The following is an 18,406-nucleotide window of genomic DNA, read 5'->3' as shown; positions in this document are numbered from 1 at the left end:
CTGGAGTGGGGAGAGGAATAGGGGAAAAAAAAAGTAACGGGGAAAAAAAAAGTAACGGGAAAAAAATTAGCAGCAGTAGGAAAGGGGTAACTTCCAGCAGGAAGCAGGTCAGAAAAACTGCCTACTCTTGAGGGGTGAAAGGCACAAGGGAAGCAGGGATAAGTGCAGAGGGTGTGATGAATGTTCTTTTACCAGAATGGCAGAGCTGGTGATAACTGTTTGGAGTTGGCTACAAGGATGAGGTCTGAGAGATAAATACCCAGGCATTGTCGGGCAGGGGCAAGAACATTAGCTAAAGGTCAGGGGACCTGGGGACAAGTCCCAGCCTTGCCACTCTCTGGCCCTGTGACCTTGGGCAAGTCATTTCCCTTAATCTGTACCCCAGTTTCCCTTAGAATGAAAGGTGTAATTAGTAGTTAACAAGCATTGTTCCAAAAAAGTCCCTTTAGGGATGGATTCAAGTCAGTTGAAAGGGCAGGCAATGCTCTCACTCGGAGCAACTGTGCGTTGATTCACTTCACATGTTGAAAGAGTGCTTAAGATTTCATCTGGCCTTCAACAAAATCTCAAAAATCACCTGAGATTGCCAAGAACCCTCTCAGCTAAGAAATTTAATGCAATTACATTGCTGTATCAGTCATATCAACTTAGTGCAAATTAAATTTCCACGCTTTTGTTTCCTAACAGCCACCTGGAGGGAACGGGCATTTCCTCAGGGAAAAGGGCGAGGGTTCCTTTTGGAACACAGGAAGTCAAAGCTGGTGGAGCTTTGTGGGTTTGGGGACAGACGGGAAGTAGGAACAGCAGCAGCCATGAGGAGGCAGAGAAGAGCTGAGCACTGGGGACAACGGCCCCTGGAGTAAGGGGGTGACAGAGTGAAGCACGATGTGAGGAAATGAGACCTCTTCCCCTAAACTCAAACCTGTATCTCTGTCATTCCACCCAGGCCAGGCCTTGGAAGCTCAAACCATTTCCCTCCCAACCCTTAAAATAGAGGAGTCAGCACGATGACATCCCGACCTGGGTGGAACCTCGGCCACCCCGTCCCCAGCCAGGTGCCATTGCTGTGTCCAATCTGCTGGGGACTGGATGTATTTAGTTTAATTTCTAGGCTGTGTTTCCTACCACAAATGGCCACCTGGAGAACCAAATTGCCCTAATCATAGAGCAGAGACTAGCGACCTCCCCACCCAACTGCCCCCTCAGCCACCAGCCTAGGCTGAGCCTCTTTCCACTCCCAGACCTCTTAGGGTTCCTGCATCCTCCTGCAGTACACCCCAAGTTATCCACCCTGGAAAGGAGCCGAACACCCCATGGGGTCTCGGAAGGGCAGTCAGCTGGCTCCGTCCCTGCAGGCAGTTTGATCACCAGCAGAGAGAGGCCTTGGACTTGTGCCACTTGCTCACGGAGCCCTGCCAGGCCCCGCACTGCCAGGTCCTAGAGTCTGTAGCAGTGCCCCAAGTGTTTTTGGAGGAACCGTTGTCACCTAACCTCTCTTAAGAAGTCATAGTGCACATTAGCGCATTAAAGGCTCTTAGAAGCCCTGCTTTCCTCTGTCTGACCCAGCTTACCAGGATTCACTCATAACAAGTTTTATGGGTGGAATTCTTTTACCATGAAAATTTTTTTATCTTTTTTTTGCCGAACAAGATTTTCAAGACTTTGGCATTCTATAGAACAATGTGTACCTACCAGATACCTGCAAGTGCAAGACTAAAAGCCATGGTAAGTAGACAATAAGGTGGTAGGTGAAGTGGCTGGGGAGAAAAAGCCCAGGGTTTCAGGGCCCCATCCCACTTTCACATCATTCTCACTGAGCTGCAGGCCAGGAGCAAGAGTCAGCCTGTGGGGGGGAGTAGCAGCCTCAGGGTCACTCTGGGTCAGAGTTCACAGCTCCAAGGCATCCGTGCTGCTGTCATAAAAACCTCCCAGTCGCTTGAAACCCTTCGTGTCCTCAAATCAACCCACACCTGCAGGGCCTCTGTGGCATTACCCAAAAGATGTGTTGACCCCCACAGAGAGTGGAGACCCTGGAGAACCAGGCCAGGCATAAACACCACAGGACACTATTGATCTGAGAAACTAGAGCTTGGGGTCATTCTTAAAGGAGCCATTTCTGAAACAGCCGGACAAAGGTTACCAACAGTAAACAGGTTCCCTGGAGATGTAATCCCCTAGTAGCTAGTAAACCCCTTGCTAAATGCTGCTGTGCAGTTTATTAGAAGAGCAAGCAAGTAGTAAAGACTCAGCAGGAGAGGCTTGCTCAAGAAAATCAGAATAAGAGAAAGAAAGAAGGAAGGAAGGAAGGAAGCAAGGGAGGCGGGTACGGAGAGTGACAGCTAGGAGGCGACATTCTCATGAGATGCAGGGGAAGAATAAGGCCAAGTTGCTGGAAAGAGCACCCATGAGAACAGCCCAAGTCATGATGCCCAAGCATTTAAGGGATGTCAGGGTCAGGCCAGGCCCAGGTACACACATAGCCCTGCACAGCACTGGCCATGGACCAGATCTACCCTGTGGATGTGTGCTCCATGAATGGTCTGCTTCTGTTTTTAACAACTGGCCGCCACTTTAAAATCAAGGGATTTTATATAAAAACCAGATTTCTGCTTCCTCTTGAAAACTGGGTCACTTGGCTTGAATTACACCACAAGCTGATGCTGAGACAAAGGTTTGAGAGCAAATGGTTTTATGTGGGAGCTGCAGACAGCCTGGCAGGGGAGGAGGGGAGGAGACAGCCAGCCAAGGGTGCAGGGTTGAGCCAGCTGCCACCTTGGACAACTGGAGCTGAACGCCTCCGGGAAGCGCATAAAGCTTGAACCTTGGAATGATCTGAGTCGAGGGGTGAGGTGAGGGAGCCGAGAGCATTCCTGCATCAAAGACCTGTCAGTCCCCACCTCCTAGAGCAATGGAAATAAAAACAAAAATAAACAAATGGGACCTAATGAAACTGAAAAGCTTTTGCACAGCAAAGGAAACCATAAACAAGACGAAAAGACAACCCTCAGAATGGGAGAAAATATTTGCAAACGAATCCATGGACAAAGGATTAATCTCCAAAATATATAAACAGCTCATGCAGCTCAATATTAAAAAAACAAACAACCCAATCCAAAAATGGGCAGAAGACCTAAATAGACATTTCTCCAAAGAAGACGTACAGATGGCCAAGAGGCACATGAAAAGCTGCTCAATATCACTAATTAATAGAGAAATGCAAATCAAAACTACAATGAGGTATCACCTCACACTGGTTAGAATGGGCATCATCAGAAAATCTACAAACAACAAATGCTGGAGAGGATGTGGAGGGAAGGGAATCCTCTTGCACTGTTGGTGGGAATGTAAATTGATACAGCCACTATGGAGAACAGTGTGGAAGTTCCTTAAAAAACTAAAAATAGAATTACCATATGACCCAGCAATCCCACTATGGGGCATATACCCAGAAAAAAAACATAATTCGAAAAGACACATGCACCCCAATGTTCACTGCAGCACTATTTACAATAGCCAGGTCATGGAAGCAACCTAAATGCCCATCGACAGACAAATAGATAAAGAAGATGTGGTACATATATACAATGGAATATTACTCTGCCATAAAAAGGAACAAAATTGGGTCATTTGTAGAGACGTGGATGGACCTAGAGACTGTCATACAGAGTGAAGTAAGTCAGAAAGAGAAAAACAAATATTGTATATTAACGCATATATGTGGAATCTAGAAAAATGATACAGATGAACCGGTTTGCAGGGCAGAAATAGAGACACAGATGTAGAGAACAAATGTATGGACACCAAGGGGGAAAGCGGGGGGCGGGGTGGTGGTGGTGGGATGAAATGGGAGATTGGGATTGACATATATACACTTATATGTATAAAATAGATAACTAATAAGAAACTGCTGTATAAAAAGTAAATAAATAAAATTAAATTTTAAAAAGTTGTTCATATTTATACTTAAAAAAAGAATTAAACATTATATTGGTACAAAATCTCAGAGTTGTTAAATTATCAGGATCTAGAAAATGCCAGGTATATATTAAAATTTACCTATGCCAGTGGAAAAAAAAAAAAAAAAAAAGACCTGTCAGTCTTTGGCTGAAGGTTGTTCCTGGGAAGTATTAATTCCCCAGCACTTGCCCTGCTGGCAGAACAACATTCAGAATTCTGGAAAAAGCTGTCAGGCCCAGAGAAGAAGGAAGATACAAGTGGTTGAAAGTCTCCAGAGCACAGCGCAAGTTTCCAATGAAAGGTGTGAGGGAGAGGAGGGGCCTGACAGCACCTGCTCCCTGGGGTGGTAGGTCACCTGGGGCTCTCATCCCAGCAGGAACAGCGGGCCTCAGCTGGGAGAAGGGCGGGGCCCAGTCTCCCTCTGGTCTCTCCAATACTAGGCAGCACTGATCACGGCATCTGCATTGATGTTTTACTTCCAATTCCAACAGAGACATCCTCTCTGTCAATCCAAAGTGAGAAAGCAACAGGTTCAGAGGGCCACAGCTGTGACTCCATTCATTAGGACAGCACCCCAGGCCCTGGAGTGTTTGAGTTTTCAAACCACAGCTTAAAGTCCTGGTGGAATGCTGGGGTCTGGGCTGGCTTTCCCAACAATGCTCACCAGGGGACCCTTAATGCTCAGAACTCAGGAATAATATGGTTAGTCTAGAAACCATGGGCTCTGCCTAGCTCTGCCTGGTCAGAACACCATGGAACTCAACCTTCCCTTCACCATCTCTTACCATACCCACCTGGATTTCTCCTGCCCACCCCTACCCCAAAACAGTTGCTGCCCACCTGTGCGAGAGGACAGAATAAGCAGTGAGGAGGAGCACAGGTGCTTTTCCCACCTGGAGGGTGGACAGAGCCCGCCGGCATCCAGTCCATACCAGAGCTACCCTCCCTTGAAAGTTTTCAACTTCTTTCTGCTCTGAGGCACATAGTAGACGATGCTCACCTGTGGGGCCCAACACATCCCTTGGGTGTGCTGTTGTGAAGATCAGCATGGCAATCTCCAGTGCCTGAGTTCAAATGCCACCCCGTCTTGCCCACCTAGGAAAGTTCAACAGGGTGACCAAGGAGAGTGTGTAAAAAGGCCTGGAGGATGAAGAGAATTTGAAGAGTTTGGGGACCGAGAAACAGTTTGCTCTGGCTGAGGTGATGATGAGACAGGAGGCTGGAGAGGAAAGCTAGGACCTGAGTGTGCAGGAGCCTCTAAGCCATGATAAGAGATTGGACTTTATCCCAAGAGCTATAGGGAACCGTTGAAAGGTAGAATGAAGCAGCGTGGCCTGGCCTGATCAATTATGTCCCATTTTACAGATGAGAAGAGAGAGGCACAGAGAGCTGACATGAGCGGTAGTGTCAGGATATGAATCCACATCCCTCCTCCTTGAAGACCCTTCTGTCCCATCTTTTGCCTCAAGTCTCCCACTTCGATCTGTTGAGACCCCAAAGGCCACGAAAAGGCTGTGGAGGACCAGAACGAAAGGCTTTCCTTTGAGATCATACAGAACAAGTCTGACCCCTCCCCTATGTGCCAGCTTTTCAAAGTCAGCCTGAGTCTGCTCTTCTCCGGCAAGGTGTCCTAGCTGTGTGACCTTGGACCAGTGAATTGCCGTCTCTGAGCCTTGGGTTGCTCATGTATAAAATGGGGATAATATCAATGTGAAGGACAGGGATGCATGTAGTGTGTCTGGTTCATGGTAAGCCCTAAATAAACAGTGGCTGCTGTTACTTGAAGATGGAGGCCCTTCACCCTATTCACCCTCTTCTGGATGCCTCTCAGTTAATCAACGAATCAACAAGTATTTTGAAGGCTATAGGGAAGCTTAAATAGAGCATACAGTGGAACCTGGGGCCGAATAGAATAGGTCCCTCAGCATCTGCCCCAGGCAGTCAAGCTGTCCCCTGCAGGACAAATCCTGAAAACCAGTGCTGAGATTCCAGGGACAGACCTTGAGATGGCCCACAGAGCAAAGGGCAACTCCCAGAGTTTGGGTGAGTGAGTAGGACTAATCTCTTTCCTTTTGGAAGCTTTCATTAATTCCACTTCTGTGTTTCAGCAGTCTCTTTCCTCTGACTTGATTTCTTTAAGCAGTTTCCTTTCCAGGAAAAAAAAAATGCCCTCTGCCTTCTGTCTGTATGAGTGGAGAGACTGACTCTTGAGAACCAAGAAGATCTGGGTTTAAATCAATTCAGTCAAAATATTGTCCAATGGGCAGCACTTCTCCCCCCTTCCCTGGCCCTGGAGGGGTCTGGCTGGCCCAAATGGAGGTGTGTTCACACTTGGTCTGGAGCCTACCGCTTCCTGAAGCAGGCAGGTCTCCCTTGGCTGGGAGCAGAGCAACAGCTGAGAAGACATGTGTCAAGACATCACCTTGGAGGGACTTCCCTGGTGGCACAGTGGAGAAGACTCTGTGCTCCCAGTGCAGGGGGCCCGGGTTCGATCCCTGGTCGGGGAGGGGAATTGGATCCCACTTGCGCGCAGCGACTAGGAGTTCACGTGCCACAACTAAAGAGCCCGTGTGCCACAGCTGGGGAGCTGGCAAGCTGCAACTAAGAAGCCCACGTGCTGCAACTAAGGAGCAGTGAGCCACAACAAAGGAGCCCGAGAGCAGTGGCTGCAGGGCCCGCCTGCTGCAGCTGAGACCCAGCACAACCAAATAAATAAATAAATAAATTTTTTTTTTTAAAAAGACTTCCCTTGGAAGTAGGAATCCAAGGACCCCATTACAGGGACATGCTCCCGACAGCTTACTTCTAGATGTCGTGCCCTTCAAGTTCTCTTTCACGGGTGGTTAAGCCTCAGTGAAAGGCTTCGCATTGTCTCCCACTATGCCTGACACAGCACAAGTGGTGGTTGAATAAATGAATGAATGAATGAATGGTAAGGAAGTTTAAGAGGCACTTGGAATAAACAATTTTTTTTCAACTGTAGTAAAATACACATGACATAAAATTTACTGTTAGTGACATTTAGGACATCCATAATAAGCAACAATCACCACTATCTAGTTCTAGAACATTTTCATCACCCTAAAAGGAAACCCTCATATGCCCTGCAACCACAAATCTGCTTTCTGTCTCTATGGATGTGTCTGTTCTGGACATTTCATATAAATGGAATCATACAATATGTGACCTCTTGTGTCTGGCTTCTTTCACTTAGCATAATGTTTTCAGAATTCATCCATGCTGTAGGATGTATTCGAATTTCATTGCTTTTTAAGACTGAATAATAGTCCATTGTATGGATATACCACATTTTGCTTATCAATTCATTAGTTGATGGACACTTGGGTTGTTTCCATCTTTTGGCAGCACTTTCATTTAATGAACATTTCTTGAGCTCCTACTATGACCCTGGCACCATCCTGGGGACTTGCTCATTATCTATTATTGAACCCTCAGTACTGCTCTCAACTGGGTGGAAATTATTTCTCCATTTCAAATATAAAGGAACTGAGGCTCGACAAGGTTTAAGGAACTCGCTGAGATAGAAAGTAGCAGAAACAGTTCAGCCCATCAAACACTGGCTGGCAGAGCCACTAAGCTCGTGCGCCACAACTACTGAGCCTGCGCTCTAGAGTCCACGAGCCACAACTATTGAGCCCACGCACCGCAACTACTGAAGCCTGTATGCTCTAGGGCCCGCGTGCTGCAACTACTGAGCCCACGTGTTGCAACTACTGAAGCCTGCACACCTAGAGCCAGTGCTCAGCAACAAGAAAAGCCACTGCAATGAGAAGCCCGTGCACTGCAACGAAGAGCAGCCCCGCTGGCCAAAAGCCCCGTGCAGCAACAAAGACCCAAGGCAGCCAAAAACAAACAAACAAACAAACAAAAAAACCCGCCAGGTGTGTGCCGCAGTATGCAGCCCCCCTGCCAGGCTGCAGGGCACAGAAGTGAAGAGTACAGTCCCTGTCTGCGCAATAAAAGACATCCCATGTCAGACTTGCCAGGCAGACTCAGTATCACTTACTTCTATACTTTCCATTTCATTGGAAAATCAGCAACAATTCCAGTATGGCTTAATTTGTAATCATCTGTACCAATAATTTCCCACTCAGGGAAAAATAAAACCCACCATCAGACCCCATGTCTGTGTCAGTCCCTCCCTGTATATGACTGATGGGACTGTCCAATTTGAAGTGGTTTGGGCCTCACTGGTTCAAGTGTAAGTCACCAGCTCCTTTCTGCCCTTTACAATGAGACAGCACTCAGTCCATTCCTGTAGCAACAGCTCCCTGAGCTTTATCAGTCTCCTCAAGAGGCCCAGGACCTCCACTCACTCAAAATACCTCTCTCAAAACCCTCCAGATACTCACAATTGATCAATAATCATAATGATGATGATTTATTGAGCATGTACTATGTGCTAGGTACATGCCCAGTACCTTCCATGCATTATCTCCTTGGATGATCCTCCCAACCCTGTGAAATGGGTGATTGATTTGATAATTTTACTGATTATCCCCCATTTTATTGATGAAGAAACTAAGCCTTGGAGAGGTAGACCCTGGGTGGACCAGGTCGCAAACCCAGGTCTTTCTGCTCCAGAGCTTGACCTCAGAACAGCTATGCCACACCACTGTGGGGACATCTGAGTGCTCAGAGCCTGTGATACCCTCATCCCTCTCCTTGGTGACAGGATAAATAAAAGGCAGGTAACTGTCAGCCCAGTTGTCAATCCTGCAGATGTAGTCTGCCTCTGTGAACAGTGCTCATGGGATCCTGGCCAAGAAAGAGGCAGCGGGACCAGAGACTCTCTTTAGAACTTGGCTTTCAATGCTAGCAGGGCAGAGCTAAGGCAGGGAAACATCACACGTGGAGCTGCCCTCCAGATACAAGGCCACAGTAAACATAGGCATAAAGCTCAATTTCAGCAGACAGCCAAGAAATGCAAACCAAAACAAAAATGACCTCTTAAATTGGCAAAAATTTTTTTTTGGACTCATCGTGCAGCATGCGGGATCTTAGTTCCCCGAGCAGGGATCGAACCTGTGCCCCCTGCAGTGGAAGCGCAAAGTCCTAACCACTGGACTGCCAGGGAATTCCCAGCAACAGTTTTTTAAAATAGTAAAACCCAGTGCTGGTGAAGGCGTAGATAAACATCCATTCATCTGCTGGGAGGAAAGTTTGATAATATGTATCAAACACCTTAACATTTTTCATAACCTTTCATCCAGCAAATCTAGTACAGAAATTTATTCTAAGGAATTAACTGTGGCTGAATGCTAAGATTTAATGTTTTAAAACATTAAATGTTTATAATAGTGAAAAACCAAAAAAAAAGAAAACCCTTAAGTGTTGAATAATAAGGAATTGGTCAAACAAATTATGGTTACACATATGATGGGAAACTCTGCAGCTATTAAAATAATCATGCAGAAGACCTTTTATGACAGTTAAAGATGTTCAGGATATATTAGGTAATAAAAGAGGGCTATAAAACTCCATTTATATAAAATATTCTTTATAATGTGAATATATTTGCACAGAGAAATGATTGGAAAGACATTAACCAAGCTCTTGACGGTAAATTACTTATCTAAATTTTAAACAACTTTTTAAACCAACATGTATTCCTTGCATTCATCACATAGTGTTTAAGAGTGTAACCTCTGGAGTCAGGCTGCCTGAGTTCAAATCTCAACTCCATCCCTGATTCATGGAGACCTCTCTTGAAACCTTTCAGTTTTCAAGTACAAATGGGGGTAATAACAACGCCAAAGCGCCTGCTCAGGAGGTGTTGGGAGGCTCCAAATGAGAAGATACGTGTGATGTTCCCAGTACAATGCCTCACGGTAATTTATCATCACCACTGCTATGATTACTATGACTAATTATGGTTATGATTACTAATATAACTTGTGCAATTAGAAGGGAGAAAAGCCTGAGCATTTGCCTCAGAAAGCCATGCCTGCCAGCTGCCCCCCACAGGGCTGGCGCTCGCTGTCGACTTCCTGCAAGGCTTTCAGCTCACACTTGCCAGGACTCCCGTGTTCCGTCCGCCTCACCCCTGTCCACAAAGAGGAAGAAACAGCCTAGCAAACACTGGTCTGCTGGCCCCAGAGTGAGACGTGGAAGTTTACAAAAATGTATAAGCAAATGTTTGGTTTGGGAGGAGAGAAGGAGCACAGGCTGCACCGAGAAAGGAGACTTTTCAGAAGGCCCTGGAGGAGACTGCCCTTTACCACTGGGCCTCCTTCTTTCCCCTGTTTGTTTCTTCACTTCATCCTGACCAGCTCATTTTCTCTGAGGCACCTGGCCCCAATATGGGGCTGATTTGAATAAACCCAAGACATCTCCCTTAGCCCAGGAAACTTGGAAGAAGCCAAGGAGAAACCCCACAGTGTTGCCAGCAGAAGCCCTGAGAGGCAGAGACAGACAGGAAAGAGGAGGGTGGTTAAAAACTAAGGGAAGACCAGGGTGCGCCTGGGGCACAAGGTGTGTACACGAGGCTGATGTGTCCAGAGATCGAGAGGGATGAGCCAGAGAGAGATGGGCCCCTCGAGCCAACAGCACCTTCCGGCAAGCGTCCACCTGCCCTTGGTTTCCCTCGTCTCCTGTGGCCCCTCACTAGGCAGGAGCTGGCTCACAGGGGTCACAGATTTCGCCAGATGTGGGAGAACCAGATCGAGGGACATGTTGTGGTTGCTCCCCTACACAGACACACACAGACAGACACACACACACACACGCGCGCCCACACCTCCTTCCAGGCTGGGAAAGCAGAGGGTATGGAGTTCCAGCCAGACCCCATCCTCCAGTTGCTTTAACCCAGACACATACTTCATTCCGTTCTGCTTGAAAATACCAATACACCCGTAAAAATTCTAAATTCTAGTGACCCCAAGACGAAGCAGAGTAACTGTTGCTGGGTGAAGCGTCAGGAACGGCCGACAAGAACATTAGATTGAATATGAAAGAAAGAAGTGAATGAAGAAAAAAAAAAAAAAAAAGCTGTGATTCCTAGAAATTCCCACTCCACCCACTTCCCACAACTATTCTGTTACTCCAAAATGAGAAATTAATTCCTCCAGGATTAGGGTTGTGAAGAATGTGCCAAAACCCAAGAAAAAGGCTTTATGTTTGCAGGGTGTGAACTGGGCTTAGCTGGAACTCACTAAGATGCAGCTAAGGGAGTCTGGGCTCCACTTCTTTACATTTCAGTAGAGTCTCAAAATACAGTTTGTCAAGGATGCCCTGAGCAGGTTTGGGGCCGGCCTCCTCTGTTACTGGTGTTGGTAATAGAGCAGAGTGGGCAGCAGTATAAATTGCGAAGATAATTTTTGTCTTGTTCTCGCATATGTATGTAGAAGATGTTCAAAGAATGGGAAGGTCACTGTCCCCTTTCCCCTTATAGGGAGTAGAGCCCAGCTGCTCTCAACCTGAACTCTGAACCTCAGCAGGGAGAAGATAAGCCACCATTGAAGAGGCTGTGAAACTCAACCCTCACCCATCCACTACTTATTTTAAAAACACAGAACTTCCTAAACTAACCCAGTAGTTTTCAACTCTGGATATGCATTAAAACCACAAGCTGGTGCTCAGACTTTCCTGTGCATCAGCATCTCCTGGAGGACTTGTTACAACACAGATTTCTGGGCCTCACTGCAGAGTCTCTGATTCAGTTGGTCAGGGATGGCACCTGAGAACTTGCCTTTTAACCAGTGCCCTGGTGCTGCCGGTGCTGCCAGTCTCCAGTACACACTTTGAGAGCCACTGCCTCTCCCTGTCCTCCGAGACTGACTCAGTTGGTTTGGAGTGGGGTCTGGACATCCGCTATCTAAAGGGGCTGAAACCGAGCAGGACCCTGTAGGGCTCCTGGGCACAAAAGCCTTTCTGTGTCCCCCCATTTCTTGATTACAGGAAATAGGCTTCATTCAGCCTCCGTGACCTTCCCTGAGTTCCGACAGGCAGGTTCAAACAGTCGCTAATTAAGGAAGGGAGGCGGATTTGGAGACAAGGGAGGAAAAGTCAAGAAAAAATAGTGCAGCCTTGGGGCAGGGTCCTGGTTCCTCCTCAAGGGACATACATAACAATATCTTTGAGCTGTTTTGCAGAAACTGAAACCCCCATCAAGTGGGAGAAGTTAACTGTATGCTGCCCAAGAGCACGGAGACCCCGAACTGTTGGAACCAGAAGGTTGATGATGCTTCCCACTTACCTCACCATCAACCAATCAGAAGAATGTCCACGAGCTGATCACGCCCTCCTCTTTGAACCATTGCTATAAAACTCCTCACTACCCCCTCCAGGTCGGGACACACAGTTTTGAGAGCATTAGTCCTCTGTGGCCCCCTTTGCCTGGCAAAGCAATAAAGCTATCCTTTTCTACTTCACCCCAAATTCTGTCTCCGAGATTTAATTTAGTGTCAAGGTACAGAGGCTGGATACGGCAACAGGGCCCAGGGGATCCTGGGAGAACCACTGCAAACACCACAAGGGCCAATTAAGGTGAGATCAACTACAAGAGCACATTGTAAAAATCAGTACAAATAGCCAGTTAACAGTTAAGTACTTACTAGAATCCAGCTGTTCTCAATCATGGCCTTATCTAACTTCTATTCCTTTTTTACATCAAAGACAAATCTTGACATCTCTCTCTGACTTGGCGTCTGCAACTTCGCAGAGGCCATTTCTGCACGTCCCTGCTCTGCTTCTGGTTCTGGCTGAGCTTTGGGGCATCAGCACTTTGTCACAGCTCCCAGCTCTCAGTTTGCAGGTTCGTTGGTGTCTTAACATTCTCCCTTTTACCTTTGTTCAAGAGAAACGTTCCCTCTCCTTGCACATGGCACAGAGAGCCCCTATGGCATGGCTTCCTTATGACCCAGCTCAAGGAAAGTTGACTTACCTTGATCCATGGAAAAGCCAAGGTCCGCTGAGCTCAAGACCTTGACCGTCTCTGGGAAGGGCAGTCTGCCTAGCAGCACAGAGCTGATGAGCTGATCCTTGGTCTGCATGGGCATAAATCCCCCTCCCAGGCCTGGCAGCAAGGGAGGGTTGGGCCTCCAGCCCCCGCTGTGGGAAGATTTACAAAACAAAGAGCAGATGCTTTGAGTAATCACTTCATTACAGAATGAGGCCCAATGCATTTACATCAGGGAGGGAAGGGTCAGTGGATGCTGGCCAAGTCCTGCTCAGAGGAGCCTCAGAGAGACAGGCAGGTAAGCACATTGACCAGGCAGCCACAATGAGGAGCAGAGAGAGGAGAATGAACACACTTCACTTCCCCTGGGCCATGCACTTACAAGTAGTACCTTATTTAATCCCTGCAACAACTCCATAGTAGATGCTGTCATTGCTTCTCTTTTGAAGATGAGGAAACAGAGGCTCAGTGAGGTCACACATCCTGCCCCCAGTCACACAGGTGGTATGATAGCTAACATTTATTGAGTCCTTACTACATGCCAGGCACTGCTTCAGTTGCTTTACGCATATTGACCCATTTAATCCTCACAACAATCCTAGAGGTAGTGTATTAGTCTGCATAGGCTAGGTTTTGCTGTGGTAACAAACAGCCCCCAAGGTCTCAGGGCCTAACATAACAAAGGTTTATTTCTTATCTACATGAAGTCGGCTGTGGGTCCACGAACCTCTCCGGGGCATCTTTCATTCATGCAGTGACCCAGCAAGTCAGGTAGCTTTGATCTTGTCACTCAGCCTACTGAACAGGAGGCCTTGGTGCTGAGGCAGAGGAAAAGACAACTCTAGGGTCTTGGGCTGGCTCTTCTGTCCTTTTCCCCAGAAGTGACTCATGTCACTTCAGCCCACAGACCATTGGCCAGTGCTAATCACATGGCACCTACCCAATTGCAGTGTGGGTGGGGAATATAGGGGAACAAATAGAATGTTTGGTGACTATCACTATCTCTGCCACAGTAGGTACTATTATTTTTTTTACCTTTGTTTTTTTCGGCTGTGCCCCACAGCATGTGGGATCTTAGTTCCCCAACCAGGGATTGAACCCATGCCCCCTGCATGGGAAGCGTGGAGTCTTAACCGCTGGACCAAACCACCAGGGAAGTCTCTTTATCATTTTTTTAATTGAATGAAATTGAATGAAATTGAATGAAAGATTCTTTAAATTCTGTAGTGCTTTACAATTTTCAAAAGTTTCATGCACATGATTTCATATAATCCCATAATAACGCTTTTATTTTCCCTTACCCCTCCCAGTAGGTAATATTATCATCCTCACTTTACAAACAAGAAAACTGAGACCGAGAGGTGAGGTGAAATGCTGTATTAGTTTGCTAGGGCTGCCATAGCAAAGCACCACAGACTGGGAGGCTTAAACAACAGAAATTTATTGTCTCAGAGTTCTGGAGGCTAGAAGTCTGAGATCAAGGTGTCAGCAGGGTTGGTTCCTTCTGTGGGGCGGGAGGGAGAATCTGTTCCATGCCTCTATCCTAGTTCCTGGTAGTTTGCTGGCATCTTTGGTGCTTCTTGGCTTGTAGAAGCATCACCCTAATCTCTGCCTTCATCTTCACCTGGTGTTCTCCTTGTGTAGGTCTGCCTCCAATTTTTCCCTGTATAAGGACATCAGTCATATTGGATTAGGGGCCCAACCTACTCCAATATGACCAGATTTTGACTCATTTCATCTGCAACAATCCTATTTCCAAATAAGGTCACATTCCGAGGCACTGAGAGTTAGGAGTTCAACATATGAATTTTGGAGGACACAATTCAACCCATAATTCTTGCTCAAGGTCACACAGAGCCAATAAGGTGAATAACTTGTACCCCAGTCTGTCTGACTAATTTTAACTCTCCATCCAAGGTGATAATTACTTCCTCTGAAATGGGAGGTCTATAAAACATTTGGAGCCATGTTGATGATGAGAATTAATCATGTTATTCTTGTTAGTCTCCGAAAGCAGGGATCATACCTTATAAAACCACTCTTACACTTGCCCTTAAGAAACATGAAACCCATTTAAACAGGATTCTTTTAAATAAAATCTTCAAAGAGGATGTTGGAAACCTCCAAGAAATTAAAATCCCTCTCCCTACCTACTGTCTCCACTCAAATGGGATGCAGTGTTCTCCTTAGAACACACAGCTGTGGGGCTCTCTTCTCTCATGGTCCCACCCATAGGCCTGGTCTAGAAGGAAGACATCTCTGCCTTTCCCATCTTTACCAACCGGAATGGTGACCTGGTCCCAACGTCCACCTGGGAGGTGTGATAGCTGACCTACTGCCCCTTTTAGGGTCTGATATTAAACAAGCTGGACATAGGAAAGGGTGTGCTTGTATGCTGATTCACATACCTTCCTACACTCTACCCCAGGTTCCTACCCCTTACTCCTCCCAGCCCCACTGGACCCAGCTCCCATCTTTATTTTCTTAAGTCTTCATCTCTGCCCATTGCCTCCCCCAAGGAGTCTCCTGTTGGATTGGTGTAGAATTCTGCTTAGCCCAGATGGGAAGAAAACAACCCAAAGGTTTTAGAGTCTGGGTGTCAATGGTCATGCATGTCATTTCATAACACCTTCCACCTGCGACAGCACAGCACACCTGGTGGAGACGCCCAGTGCACAAGGCCACGCCCAGCAATGGGCTGAGCATCTCATCCAAACTCGCAGAGGCCCTGAGATACCTCTGTGGAAGATGAAGGAGCCTGGCACTAGTTAGAGTGGTCAGGACAGATTTTAATCAGTGATAACCACTGCAGTAGGGAGAAGAGTCCAGTGTGAACTATACTCAACTGGGACTTGTGCAGAGGTGACTGGGCCTTTTAAAGGGAGAATGAGAGAATGCGGGGGTGGTGAGCAGGGGCTCAGGAGAGTCAGGGAAGTGAAGAATTACAAACACAGGAAGGAGGTGTTGGTCCACGTGAAACCCCTCGGGGTTGGCTTACTGGCCTCATGGAGGTTAGGCTCCGCCCCTCCCGCGGAGTCTGGGAGGTGGGCCCCCTCTTCAGGTGACGGCTGGAACAGTCAGTTCTTTTGGCAGCCTCGAGTTTTCCCACTCAGGCACTTTAAGAGGGGCCAGCATCATCCTAGGGATGTGGCCCTGGGCTGTTAGAAACTATGTTAGCGTCTGTTCAGGTCTTTATAGGCCAAAGTGGAGGCCTAGTCCAGAAGGAAGCTCCGAGGAGCCTGGCTGGGGTTGGGTCAAGGAGAGAATCCCTGTCACTTCCACCATTCTCTGCGTTTCTTCTATGAAAGCGGTTCAGCATTCCACTCAAGGCCACATACCTGGTGAATGGTGAAGCCATACCTGTCCTCCCAAGTTCCTCGCCATGTCTCTCTGGCTTCTGGCTTACCGTGTCTCTCCCTGGGTCTGTCCACTCACATCACCCCCACCCCACCCCCACTCACTACTCAGGGCTCCGCCAGGAGGATAATGTGTCTGTGAGGGTCAGGCTGCCAGGAAAGAGGCGAGAGAGTGGCCTGAGCAAGTTATCCACCCTCAGGCCGGGGGCCTCACCCTTCCAATGGAGGATTATAGTGCATCCTCAAAGGGCGTTGGGCTAGAGAAATGGAAATAAAAACAAAAATAAACAAGTGGGACCTAATGAAACTTAAAAGCTTTTGCACAGCAAAGGAAACCATAAACAAGACAAAAAGACAACCCTCAGAATGGGAGAAAATATTTGCAAATGAAGCAACTGACAAAGGATTAATCTCCAAAATTTACAAGCAGCTCACACAGCTCAATATCAAAAAAACAAACAACCCAATCCAAAAATGGGCAGAAGACCTAATTAGACATTTCTCCGAAGAAGATATACAGATTGCCAACAAACACATGAAAGAATGCTCAACATCATTAATCATTAGAGAAATGCAAATCAAAACTACGAGATATCATCTCACACCGGTCAGAATGGCCATCATCAAAAAATCTAGAAACAATAAATGCTGGAGAGGGTGTGGAGAAAAGGGAACCCTCTTGCACTGTTGGTGGGAATGTAAATTGATACAGCCACTATGGAGAACAGTATGGAGGTTCCTTAAAAAACTAAAAATAGAACTACCATACGACTCAGCAATCCCACTAAGGGGCATATACCCTTAGAAAACCATAATTCAAAAAGAGTCATGTACCAAAATGTTCATTGCAGCTCTATTTACAATAGCCAGGACATGGAAGCAACCTAAGTGTCCATCCACGGATGAATGGATAAAGAAGATGTGGCACATATATACAATGGAATATTACTCAGCCATAAAAAAGAAACGAAATTGATTTATTTGTAGTGAGGTAGATGGACCTAGAGTCTGTCATACAGAGTGAAGTAAGTCAGAAAGAGAAAAACAAATACCATATGCTAACACATATATATGGAATCTAAAAAAAAAAAAAATGGTCATGAAGAACCTAGGGGCAAGATGGGAATAAAGATGCAGACCTACTAGAGAATGGACTTGAGGATATGGGGAGGGGGAAGGGCAAGCTGAGACAAAGCGAGAGAGTGGCATGGACATATATACACTACCAAACGTAAAACAGATAGCTAGTGGGAAGCAGACGCATAGCACAGGGAGATCAGCTCGGTGCTCTGTGACCACCTACTGGGGTGGGATAGGGAGGGTGGGAGGGAGGGAGATGCAAGAGGAAAGAGATATGGGGACATATGTGTATGTATAATTGATTCTGATTGATAAAGCAGAAACTAACACACCATTATAAAGCAATTATACTCCAATAAAGATCTTTTAAAAAAATAATAATAAATAAATTTTTTTAAAAAGGGGGTTGGGGAGGCCAGAGACCCCGTTCAGAAGCTAATGATAACGGTGGACAGTTATTCAACACTTATGAATACTTATGAAGGCCAGGCACTTCACCTGATTTTTTTTACCAAAAGGCCAGTAAAAATGCTTAGAGTCCTCTGCCACCAAGATGTGTGGGCCACTTAGATTGAGTCAAGTCAGTCATCTTGGCCAGAGGATGAAGGGGGCAGACAGGAGGGCTCCTTCTCAGCTCTCAGACCCTGATGGTCTCCTTGGGTCTCTGCCCCATGAAGAGAGGTCAGTGTGAAGCTGTGGGCTTGGGGTCCAGTGTCTGGGCGACCTGTGGTTAAGAAGGTAGCTCTGGGGACTTCCCTGGTGGCACAGTGGTTAAGAATCTGCCTGCCAATGCAGGGGACACAGATTCGAGCCCTGGTCTGGGAAGATCCCACGTGCCATAGGGCAACTAAGCCCGTGAGCCACAACTACTGAGCCTGCACTCTAGAGCCCATGAGCCACAACTACTGAGCCCGTGCGCCTAGAGCCTGTGCTCTGCAATAAGAGAAGCCACCACAATGAGAAGCCCGCGCACCGCAACAAAGAGTAGGCCCCGCTCGCCGCAACTAGAGAAAGCCCGCGCTCAGCAATGAAGACCCAATGCAGCCAAAAATAAATAAGTAAATAAATAAATTCATTTAAAAAAAAAAAAGAA

General features: G+C 46.8%; 1 long non-coding RNA gene across 1 annotated transcript; it reads left to right on the top strand.

Moving 5' to 3' along the window:
* The first annotated feature begins 44 nt into the window (after positions 1 to 44).
* LOC309642724 lies at positions 45 to 16,715 on the top strand. Its single transcript, XR_014253339.1, has 3 exons — positions 45 to 887; positions 1,651 to 1,725; positions 12,072 to 16,715. It is a non-coding gene; the product is annotated as an uncharacterized lncRNA (long non-coding RNA).
* Positions 16,716 to 18,406: the final 1,691 nt, after the last annotated feature.

The sequence above is a fragment of the Balaenoptera physalus genome (genome assembly GCF_965194825.1).
Source record: "Balaenoptera physalus genome assembly, chromosome: 14".
Taxonomy (NCBI): domain Eukaryota; kingdom Metazoa; phylum Chordata; class Mammalia; order Artiodactyla; family Balaenopteridae; genus Balaenoptera; species Balaenoptera physalus.
This window is presented reverse-complemented; position numbering and strand designations above follow the sequence as displayed.